Here is a 13,245-nt window from a genome sequence, read left to right on the forward strand (position 1 = left end):
AACAACAATCTAGTACACATGCATGGATTGCAAGTGGATTGTTTAAACCCACACATTACATAGTGTTGAGCTTTGGTAAATCTAAGATTGAACAAAATATTTTTCTAATCAGAGATCCATTCTAAAGTGGAACTACACTGCTTTTGTGTCACCAAGAAAAAAAAAAAAAAAAAATATTTAATTAGTGATGAGCCAAACACCCCCCCCCCCCCCCCGGTTCGGTTCGCACCAGAACGCCGTGAACAGAGGAAAAGTTAGTTCAAACAAACAAACTCCATTGAAGTCTATGGGACTCGAGCGTCAAAAATCAAACGGCCTAATTTTGAAAGCTTAAATGCAAGTTATTGCCCCAAAAAAATGTATGGGGGTCCAGGTACTGACCTGGGGAACATGTAGCAATGTAAAAAAAAGTTTTTAAAAATGATTGTTTTTAAAGGAGCAATGATTTACTGATTTTAATGAGGCCTAAAGTGAAACTATAAAAATGAAAAATTCCTTCAAATATCATGCCTGGGGGGTCCCCTGAATGTAAAGTAGTGCATCTCTACAATGCATGTAGCCTGCTGCAGCTATACTGACATTTCTAAAGGAAAAAAATGTCATATGCAAATATACATACGAATTTTGAAATCGCATGTTCTTGTCATACGGGTGCAGAAATATTGGGCTTTTGGTGTTGGTGGTGCCTGAACACCGTAACCCCTTACAGTTACTCTTACTGGGCACAGGAATGGGACCTGCTGGTAAGAATTCCATACAAATTTGAAATTCACATGTACTTGTCAGTTGTCATCGAGGTGCAGAAAAATTGGGCCTTGGGTGTTGGTGGTGCCTGAACACCGCAACCTCTCGCAGTTACTCTTGCTGGGAGCAGGAACAGGCCCTGCTGCTAAAAATTCCAATTTGAAATTGGCAAAGATCAAGTGTTGTATGTGTTCTTATCAGTGATCTAGTGGGGGCGCTGTGCTGTCACCTGACCTGGCCAAGGTTGAGTGGTGGCTATGCAAACCGGCTGGAGTGATGGGGACCTGGAAGGTTAGTATCAACAGGAACTGAAACTTTGGTGTTGGTGGTGCCTGAACATCATAACCAACCGCTCACAGTTACTCTTGCTGGGCGCAGGAATGTGATCTGCTGGTAAGAATTCCACACAAACTTGAAATCACATGTACTTGTCATACAGGTGCAGAAAAATTGGGCCTTTGCCGTTGGTGGTGCCTGAACACCGTAACCAATCCCTCGCAGTTACTCTTGCTGGGCGCAGGAACGGGACCTGTTGGTAAGAATTCCATACAAATTTGGAATCACATGTACTTGTCATACATGTTCCAAAAATTGGACCTGTGTTGCTGGTGGTGCCTGAACACCATAATCCCTCACAGTTACTCTTACTGGGTACAGGGCACAGGGACAGAGCCTGCTGTTAAAAATGACATACAAAATGTAAATTGTATGCACCTGTCATACAAGTGCAGAAAAATTAGGCCTTGGGGGTTGGTAGTGCCCTAAACCAAAAACATTGTTGGAAGCTAGCAGAATCAAGGTTGAGGAATAGGATAGGCAGCATACACAGTCTTCAAGGGATGGCATGCCCCTAGAAAATTCAATCAGTTACATCAGCATCAGGGGCTTGATAGCTGTTGTTGATCCAGGACTGATTCATTTTGATAAAAGTCAGCTGGTCAATAGAGTCTGTGGACAGACGCACTCTTTTGTCTGTCACAAAACCTCCAGCAGCACTGAACGTTAGTTCAGAAAGCACGCTGAAAGCAGGACAGGCCAGTAGCCCCATTGCATATTGAGCAAGTTCTGGCCAGGGGTCGATCCTCAAGACCCAGTAACTCAGTGGATGCTCAGCTGGAAAGGTCTCCACGTCTGCTCTTGCGCCTAGATAATCATGCACCATATGATGGAGACGCTGCCGATGCTTGCTTAAACTTAACAGCACTGGGTGCTGCTGAGGACTAAAGAACTGTTTAAAGGCATTGGTCAGCCAGCCGCCTTCTCCACCGCTCCTCCTTTGGCTGAACGATACTTCAAAAACATGTCCAGAGAATGTTAACCTCCCGGTGTCTGCTATCCTCTACATCCATGCTGCCGCAATCCTCCCCCTCCTCTTGTGTGTTTTGTGTCCTTGCAGGGATGATATCTGCATAAATGGGGCCTTGTGAGGAAAGGATCCATCATTCCATGAAGCGTGTGCTCCAGCAGGTAGACTAGAGGGATTATGTCACTGATGCATGCATCGTCCCGGCTCACCATTCTTGTGGCCTCCTCAAATTGTAAGAGGACGATGCATGCATCCTTTATCAAAAGCCACTTGCGTGTCAAAAAAAAGCCAGGCTCCCCTGACCCTCTCCTTGTGCCATACACACACAGGTATTCATTGATGGCCCTCTGCTGTGTTTGTGCAGCCACTGCAGCATTGCCAATGTTGAGTTCCACCTGCTGGGCATGTCACAAATGAGGCGGTTGGTGGGCAGGTTGAATTCCCGTTGAATGTCAGATAAGCGAGCACTGGCATTGTATTAATGCCGGAAATGGCCACAGACTTTTCTGGCCTGCCTCAGGAGATCTTGAAAGTCACGGTTATCTGGTCAAGAAACGCTGCACCACCAGATTCAGGACATGTGCCAAGCATGAAACATGGGTCAAGTGTCCCTGATGGATGGCGTAGAGAAGTTGGTGCCGTTGTCGCATACAACCATTCCTGGCTCAAGCTGTCATGGTGTCAACCATCTCTGAGCCTGCCCCTACAGAGCTAACAGAATCTCTCCCCTGGTGTGACTCCTATGCCTTAGACAGACCAACTGAAGCATGGCGTGACATCTTTTAGCCTGACTGCTTGCGTAGGCCCTTGAATGCTTAGGGAGCACTGCTGCTTCAGAGGACAGTTAAGCAGAAGAGGACATGGAGGAAGAAGAAGAGGAGGAGCTGGTGGAGTAGCCAGATGTAGCAGAACCAGAACCAGCTTTTTGGAGGCATGGTGGAAAAAAAGCTGCTACACTGAACCCTGTCCTGCATCCTTCCCAGCTGCCAGCAGAGTTACCCAGTGCACTGTATAAGAAATGTAACGTCCCTGTCCATACCTGCTGTACCAAGAGTCAGCAGTATTGTGAACCTTCCTGCTGACTGCTCTGTCCAACAGGGCCAAAACACTACCTTCCACATGACGGTAGAGAGCCGAAATGGCCTTAAGGGAAAAGAAATGCCTTTTTGGTACCTGCTACTGTGGTACAGCACATTCCACAAATTCACAAAAGGGAGCAGAGTCTATCAGATGAAAAGGCAGCAGTTGTAATGCTAGCAATTTGGCCAAGCTAGCATTAAGATGCTGAGCATGTGGATGGCTGGGACAGTATTTCTTTCTACGGTTCAGCAACTGGGGTAGTGAAATTTGCCTGCTGCTCAAATCAAGCGGTGGTGTACTGCTAGCAGATTGGGTGCAAGTCTCTGTGGCACTCATTGCTATATCATCATCCCTCTCAAAGCAAGTATTTGAGAAGACATGAGGTATAGGGTTAGAGATCCCAGATAAGGAGCAAGGTGCAGTATGCTTGTTTTGATCTTGTGGCTCTTTCAGGAGCTGTTGCCAATGGACTGCATGGCAGGTCGTCATATGCCTTGTCAAGCATGTGGTGCCCAAGCGACTGATGTACTGGCCACGCTTGATCCGCTTCAGACAGATGTTGCAAACAGCAATGCTGCGGTCTACTGCACATGTGCTGAAAAAAACCCACACTAATAAACTTTTGGGAGTCTGCGGGGAGTTTGCAGCATTCTGCACCTGTGGAGCAATGTGCTGTAATTCAATAGCTTGGCTACTCCTATGGTGGCCCCTGGAGCACATCCTGCATCGAGTTTTGCCTCCTCCTCCTCCTTTTCCTCCTCCTCTATCCTGTCAGGCACCCAAGTACAGTCAGGGACCTCATCATCCCCTCCCTCCTTGTCACTGGAGCAAACTTGGCAGTATGCTGCAGCTGTGGGAACATAACTGCTAGTTCCTTGTCCGTCATTGTCACCCCCTCTCCCTAGGCTCACATTATTCCCTTGATCAACCTGTGAACCAACATCACAGCTTTCAAACTGCTGCGCATCCACCAGCAGCAATTCAACTGACACTATGATAGAATAGTTCAGAAGACTGGAGTAGCTGTGGAGAAGGAGCCTGTGGAATGGGCTGCTTTGGCAGCTGCGTTGGAAGGCAAAATACTGTGAGCATGGGTGTCAGAGGATGAGGATGGCTTTTTTATCCACTTATCCACTCCACCAACTCTTCCACATGTTGTGGCTGAATAACACGGGCAGCACCAGAAATAAAGGGAGGGAGTGCCCCACCTGCAGAGGATGCACCATGTCGACTGTGACCACCACTTGTCCCTGTGGACACAGAGGCTGCTTGCCCTCTTTTGTTGGCATGTGAGGGTCTGCCGCTCCTTGACGGCCTTTCGGACATGATGTGGATAGATTTCAATACAGGGTATACACAACTGACCGATAGATACTCAAAGGCCTGATATGATCTAATCAATTGCCCTATATATGATAGAGATCAATACAGGGTATACACAAATGACCGATAGATACTCAATGGCCTGATATGATCTAATCAATAGCCCTATATATATAGACAGAGATCAATATAGGGTATACACAACTGACCGATAGATACTCAATGTCCTGATATGATCTAATCAATAGCCCTATATATAGAGATCAATGTATGGTATATGGTATATGGTGTATACTGTACTACTAATTATACTTCACTATCTGATCTCTTAACTTGTAAAAAGCACAAATCAATACAGGGTATACGCAACTGACCGATAGATACTCAATGGCCTGATATGATCTAATCAATAGCCCTATATATAGAGAGATCAATGTATGGTATATGGTCTATGGTATATACTGCACTACTGAATATACTTCACTATCTGATCTCCTAACTTGTAAAAAGCACAAATCAATATAGGATATACGCAACTGACTGATAGATACTCAATGACTTGATATGATCTAATCAATAGTCCTATATATAGAGATCAATGTATGGTATATGGTCTATGGTATATAGTGCACTACTGAATATACTTCACTATCTGATCTCTTAACTTGTAAAAAGCACAAATCTCTCTCCCTGCCTAACTCACTGCTGCTAGCAATGTCTCTAATTAGACCACACTGCACTGTATGAAAAACTTCAAATCACTTTGCTCTCCCTACCTGAAAAACACGATCCTCTCCCTCCCTAACTCACTGCTAGCAAATGTCTCTAGACTACACTGCACTGTCTGACAAACTGCAAATTACTATTCTCTCCCTGCCTCAATCACGTCTCTCTCCCTGTCTCCTATCTCCCCCACACAATTATCCCACTACACGCTGCGGCTGTGTGAGCAGCCTTTATATAGTGTGGGCTGTGTACTTAGCCCCTGGCAGCCTGCCTTGTCCAATCATGGCAGAGATCATTTGATTGGCCAAAGCACAGAGGTAAGGGTGCATGATTTGGCCAATTACATAACGTACTGCATGCGCCGCGTGCGGGCAATGCATTATGGGCACTCGAGTTTCAAGCACATTTGTTCCTCATTCGACGAACGAGCGGACGACCGATGTTCGAGTCAAACTCAAAGCTCATCCCTATATTTCATTTGTTTTTAATATTCAAAGCAATCTCCCCCGTCCATCCACCCATGTCTCCACTCTATATTTTGCTGAGAGATCACTTTGAAACAGCCCCCCCCCCCCTCCCCAGCATTTCTAGCTTTGGCCATCTTGAGTAAGGGCAGATGATTTATGTAGCATTCACTTCCTGGAATCCATCTGTCCTTAGCTCAGTCACGCAGGCAGGGTGAGAAAACCCCTCCCCCTCTCCTGAAGTCTTCTGGGATGTATGACATCATTTTCCTGGGCCTGGAAACCAGGAAGTAACTGAAGAAATGTTAAAAAAAAATTATTTAAAACACATAATCACAAATATGATTATACTTTCCTAAAATTTTACTAATGCTAGCAGCAAATGGATTAAAAATATTCAATGTTGATTGAGAGAGCGAAATTGCACTTTAAATGCCAAGCCTGGAAGGAACTGTCAGCTTTACATGTACTTTGCATTTCTTATTTAATAGCCATTTTATTTCAGTTTGGTAACTACATGCATTTAAAACAGTGATATAAAAAAGAACGCCTCCCCCAGGTCATTACTTATTCCATCACCAGATATGACGGCTAACCTGGGAACGCTTTTTGAAAGTTGCCTCTTGTCTGATGCTCCCAGTTGGACTTCCACCTGAAAGAGGCATCACACTGACAAATAGCATCAGTCGTCCCTCCATACCTTTTTTCTTCTTTTCCAGATCGTAAGCGTTCTTGAATTACCGCTGCTATTTGCATACCCCGCTGGGACGACATTAAAGCATTGCATCGCTCGCTTAAGTGTATTAAACATACTTATTTCGGTTATCAGCACAAACAAGACAAGCTGCACATGTCAATTCAAAGAACGGCTTTCTGTGCCAAGGCATGGCTTTGGACAAAGTTTCTTTCTTCATTAACCCACAAGAATTAACAATGTACGTTATTGAATTGATTTTTGAAATTTCTTCATGGTGAAAAAGTTGGGATAGATGAAAAATAAAGACAGGAAACCTTAAAGCAACACTGTCCAGTTTGAGGGCCAGTTCACACCTGAATCGCACAAGAATGTGGCCTGCGTTCGTGTGCGATTCCTATGCAACTCAGATTGGTGCAAGTTTCCGCCCATTCACATGAAGTTGCACTGAATTGCACCAAAATTAGACTGGTGCACTATAGCCATGTATGGCCGAAATAATGAGCACGTAGGTGTTTCCTTCTATGAGCATCAGTGGCTAAGTGGTTAGCACCTCGGCCTAGCGTTGGTTCGAATCCCAACCACAGGACTACCTGCATGGAGTTTGCATGTTCTCCCTGTGACTGCATGGGTTTCCCCCCACACTCCAGAGACATGCTGGTAGGATAATTATCTCTAGTATCTGTACAGTATATGTATAAATGTGAGTTAGGGGCATTCGATTGTAAGCTCCTTGAGGGCAGGTACTGATGTGAATGTACAATATATATGTAAAGCGCTTTGTAAATTGACAGCACTATATAAGTACCTGTAATGAATAAAATAGATCTCAAGGTTTTTTTAACTTTGACTGCAGAGTACCTTTGGATCTGAATATTAAAATTGTTGCATAAACCTTCAAATGACTGGTTATGTTTAGGCTGTGCGTATGTACACCACCGTTCAAAGGTTTGGGCGCGCACCCCCAGGATTGCTCCCGCGGATCGCCGTACAGGTACGGCGATTCGCACAGCTGAGTCAGCCTGCCGCAGTATATATGCAGCGGGAGTCGGCAAGAGGTTAAAGCGGAAGTATACTATAATAAGGCTAACCTGTAGGTAAAATGAATATCTCCTAAACCTTCACAGTTTAGGAGATATTCGCCCTGCATGCAAACACTGACAGTAGCGGTGTATGCGCTTTGAAGGTCCGGTGGACCTTCAGAGCTCTTTGCCGGCTGCTTGCCGGTAAGTAAACTCCCATGCGTATGCGCGGGAGTGACGTCATCGCGGCTCCGGCCACTCACAGCGCTGGAGCCACTGAACCCGGAAGAGATGCCGAGGGAACATGACAGCTCCCTTAGCGTTGTCTGGGCGATCGAGTCAGGGCTTCGTTCTAAGGTAAGTATTTCATAATGAGCTAGTATGCGATGTATACTAGCTTATTATGCCTTTGTTTTGCAGGTTTTTTTTTTATTTATGTTGTGAGGATACAACCGCTTTAAGCAAAGCAGTTAAGATCAGCCTAGTAAACATTAGAAAAGCAGCCTGGAGCCCTACCCTCTGGCTGGGACTTGTAACTATGAACTATACATATACCCTAAAGACAAAACAAATCAACCGCGCCAGGAACCACCTCTATAAGTGAAATATTTGTGATAATACAATATTATTGGAAAATAATAACAAAAATCAGAAATTAAATATATAGTGAGCAGCTGCTAGGCCCCTTCCTGCTACGGAAATTAACTGGATGGAAAAAGGGGGGGGGGGGAGTGGAAACACCTACCCCCGCAGGTCTGTGCTATCTGAAATTAAACAATATATAAAACTAATAGACTCCTAAAACCAAAAATTGTGGTAAATGTGTACTATTAACCAGTGGATAGGGAAAAAATTATATATATAGTTGTGCCCCCAATACATAAAAGGGGGTACACAATAGGATAGATTTGTAGATGTGTGTACTAAATTACTTAGTACAAACTAAATGATACGTACATGTGCTCTAAAAAGGATTGTAAATAGCCAAAAACACAAAATATGCTGATTTGGCAAAAAGGAATAAATATTATACAAGGTGAGACAGTCCAAAAAACTCTAATAAGTCCAAACACAGGTTAAAGTTTCAGGCCTGGATGGTCAAAGTGTTCTATGAATCCCAGGAGAAAAAGACTGCACTGCAAGCTCATGCAAGGGATGGAGACCAAGGATACCACAAGTGCTCGGGAAATGTCAGGAAAACTCACCAGATGCTGTGAATCCTCTATTGTCTTACGACAAAGTCACAAGATGTGACTTTGTGTTACTAAAAGGCAGCTTTGATCCAGCTTGTGGCTTGTATACAATTTTTAGGTATTTTATTTACAAGGCACCCCTGAAGAAACTTGGAGGCACCCCAGGGTGCCTGGGCGCCTCGATTGAAAAAGGCAGATGTAACCCATGGCAACCAGTACATCTACATATGCTTGCGCTCTCTGGGAAATAAGGAGGAAGGAAGAAGGAGAGGAGTCACCAGTAGACCCGGGAGATACGGACACATCCTCTGATGGGGAAGACCACCCAAGCCCGGCTGATCCCCTTTGTCATAAGACAAGAGAGGATCTACGTCATCTGGTGAGTTTTCCTGATTATTTCCCTTCATATTTTGTGTTTTTGGCTATTTAGAGCACATGCGCATATCATTTAGTTTGTACTAAGTAATTTAGTACACACATCTACAAATCTATCCTATTGTGTACCCCCTTTTATGTATTGGGGGCACAGCTATATATATATTATTTTTTTCACTATCCACTGTTTGATAGTACACATTTATCACAATTTTTGGTTATAGGAGTCTATTAGTTTTATATATTGTTTTATTTTATCAAGCGCAGACCTGCGGGGGTAGGTGTTTCCACTCCCCCCCCCCTTTTTTTCTATACATATACCCTGTCTCATATTTACCTATTTTGTACTGCCTAACTTCAGAAAAGATATTAACCTTATGCATTCTATTTGATTACCTTATAGCAGAATATTATGTATGTATGACTGTGTTAGGAGCACCAAGCAGGAAGCTCTTTTTGGATTAGGATAAGGAAAATAGTTGATACACTTTGTTAAGCACTGAATAATAGAGGTGATTTGCTAAAGAAAAATAGACTGTTCACCTTGCAAGGGAATTTTTCCCAGAGCTTAGTGATTGTGGTGAAATTTTACTTTGCAAAAAATACCCAATCACGTGCAAGGAAAATAAAAAAAAGCTGCTTTTGCCTACACATGATTAGATGATGGAAATCAGCACAACTTCACCTCATTCAATAAGCTCTAAGGATAATTCCCTCTCAAAGTGCAACTTCTCTTGCAAAGTGAACAGTCTTTTTGCCTTTTGTGAATCAATCAATGTGTCAACACTATATTAATAACATAGTTAAGACAGTGGAAGTCATGGATACGCTAGCGTCTGATGCCTGGTGGCATAATAAATGAAGGTTGTCTCTTCAGGCCTAGTAAAAGGATCTGGATAATATGTTTTGCAGCATTCTATAGATCTATTGAAGAAGGAACACACAGCAAAGAAAAGACTGCCTATCTGTGTCTGACCCCTGGCTGCGCACATAGGGAGATGCTCTATCCGGAGCTGCGCTTTCATGTTTCACCCACTCGCTTTGTAAATCACTTTTTCACTTCTTATTCATCTTTCAAAAGCAAGGCCAAGGCCTGAACCAAACCCCCCATCAGAGGCGGCAGATCTCTCCGATATCAATTTGTCGTCCTCTGGGGGAGTTTAATCTTCAGCCGTTCGTTTAGATTTTCATTTCCTGTCCCTGGGCGCACTGGAAGAAATAATCAGTTAATCGGGCTTTTTGTACAATGATATACCAAAGATGGTTACATTCATCAGCGCCGGCTTATCGCATATGGGGGCCGGTGCATCTGTTTCTGGGGATATTTGCATCCGCTGAACAATTAAAAAGGGTAAAAAAGGACATTCGCTGTGGGAGCAGCTGGCCGGGAACACCTGCAGATCTTCTAGTAATGCCACTTGTCTACTGGAGGCTCTAGAAAGGTTTTTCTGTGCATTTGCTGTGGGACAGGTTTGCCATATTGATCTCATGCAGCAGTGTTATAAAATTGGTCCTGTTGGGAACATAGGCGTGCGCACAGGGTGTGCCAGGTGTGCCTGGGCACACCCTAATCACCCCATGAACATTAACATTATCACTTTTGGTGCTGGCAGGAAGATGGCAAAAATCTTTCTCTTACTGGCTCTGCCATAAGAGAAGTCTTTAGGCACTTGCCTTTCAATGTGCCAGCAGGGAGATAAATGTGCTGGGGTCATATATATGTAGACACACACAAACACGTGTGTTTGAGCTTTGGGCTGCACACCCTAATTTAATAGGCTACGCAGTGCACATGCCTATGGATGGGAAGCATGACTGCTGATAAACTTAGGCCCATTCTGACCAGTTATTACCAATACAAGACCTTGCCCCCCGAGAAAAGACACACAGACTTGTTTAACCACTTTAAGACCGGAAGGATTTGCCCCCTTCCTGACCATGCCCTATTTTGCAATTCAGCACTGCGTTACTTTAACGGACAATTGTGCGGTGGTGCAACGCTGTACCCAAATAAAATTAAAGGATTTTTTTTCCCACAAATAGAGCTTTCTTTTGGTGGTATTTGATCACCTGTGCGATTTTTATTTTTTGCGCTATAAACAAAAAAAGAGCAACAATTTTGAAAAAAAAAAAAAAACAATATTTTTCACATTCTGCTATATAACATTCTCAAAAAAAAAAATGTAATTTTTTTAACATTTTAGGGCAATTTGTTTTCTGCTACATATTTTTGGTAAAAAAAAAAAAAAATCGCAATAAGCGTATTTTGTTTGGTTTGCGCAAAAGTTATTGCGTCTACTAACTACGGGAAAGATTTATGTTGTTTTTATTGTTTTTTTTTTTTACTAGTAATGGCGGCAATCTGCAATTTTTTGCGGCACTGCGACATTGCGGCGGACAGATCGGACCCCTGACTGACATTTTTTACACTTTTGGTGGGACCAGTGACATTACTACAGTAATCAGTGCTAAAAATATGCACTGTTACTGTAATAATGACACTGGCAGGGAAGGGGTTAACATTATGGGTGATCAAGGGGTTAAATGTGAGCCTAGGGGAGGGATTCTAACTGTGGGGGGGGCGTGGCTTCTGAAATGACCATAGAGACATGTGATCCTATATAGAAGGATCACAGGCGCTCTATGATCATTTCAGAGAGAAGAACGGTCAGCTGTGTATACAACAGCTGACCATCCTTCTCTCTCAGCTGGGAACTATCGGGGGTGTCAGGTGGCAATCGTGGCCGCCTGCCCGCTGCATCGACTTCCTTGCCTCCTGAGAGCGAGCGCCGTACATGTACGGCGATTTGCCTGGGAGTGGCTGCCTGCCGCAGTATAACTGTGATTGTTTACCGGTTAAGTTGGACTTAGGGCAAGGCCACAGCTTTATTGAACTTACCAATTGTAACAATATTAAATTACCACATAACAATGCCAGTTACAGTCTATACTTTGAGCATCATAACAAACACAGATAGTCTAATAGGCCTGTCTCCACCATCAGTGCGAGACAGGCATTAAACTTGAGGGCATGGCCCATAAAGGCATATCCATCGCTGACAAGGTAAAACCGCCAATGTAACAAATTCCCAACAAGCGGGCGAGTGGGCAACTCTTGTGACATCAGAATCCCCTCAGAGACGAGTGGTTGGACTTGCCTTTACGTAGCCCCTTTTCTAGAGTTTAGGCTCCACCCCACCGTGCCTTACTGGCCAATCCTGTCAAATCCACTTAAACTCCTCGTTTATAACAACGCCCACATAGATGCCAAGCTTCCAGCAGTCAAGGCTCCCTTTCCCTAGACTCTAGAGGATGGGGTCAAGGGGCCTGCATTCATATTGTAAAGCGCTGCGTAAACTGTTGGCGCTATATAAATCCTATATAATAATAATTCAGTGTGGACTTGGTAATTTAGCCTATGAGGTTTATTTAGGCCTCATTCACACGGGCGTTCCTTATGTCCGTATATCACCCCATCCGTTTGCGGATGATATGCGGACATAATGCATGTCAATGGGATTGCGGATGTCAGTGGATGACTATCCGCTGACATCCAATTTGCGTCCTTTCAGTTCTGTTCCGTTTTTTGGAACGGAACAGATCCCTATTTTTTCTTCCGTTTAAAAAACGGAAAGGACGCAAAATCGGATGTCAGCGGTGTCATCCTCTGACATCCGCAATCCCATAGACATACATTATGTCCGTATATAATCCGCAAACGGATGGGATGATATGCGGACATACGGACCGGATGACACAAACGTCATCCATGTCCGTGGGAAAAAAAAATAAAAGTGCCGGAGCGGATCGCAATACGGTCCGCGCCGTGTGAAAGAGGCCTTACTACACCTTGAGAGTGAAAAATCTGGTGCAGCTCTGCATGGTAGCCAATCAGCTTCTAACTTCAGCCTCTGGTCAAATACACTATATTACCAAAAATATTGGGACACCTGCCTTTACATCCACACAAACTTTCTTGCCATCCCAGTCGAAAGCTCGATTCACACCTATGCATGTTGCTTTTGAGCGTTGCTGTAGTGCTTTTTGCTGTGCTTTCCACGTTTTTTTACCGTGATTTTGCAGCGATTTTACGATTTGTGTTTTGCATTTTTTATGCTTTTTTTTTTTTTTTGTAAAAATTTGTTGTTGCCCAGATTTAAAAATGCAAAACCCAAATCATGGCAAAATCGCTGTAAAAATGTGGTAAAAACACACTAGATGCTTTTCTGCAGCTTCTCCATTAAAGTCTATTGAACCAAAAAAAGCACAGTTTTGCGTTTTAAAAAGTCCCTGACCCTTTCCAACAAAGCAGAGGCAC

The sequence above is a fragment of the Pelophylax lessonae genome, assembly GCF_965119305.1.
Source record: "Pelophylax lessonae genome assembly, chromosome: 13".
Classification (NCBI taxonomy): domain Eukaryota; kingdom Metazoa; phylum Chordata; class Amphibia; order Anura; family Ranidae; genus Pelophylax; species Pelophylax lessonae.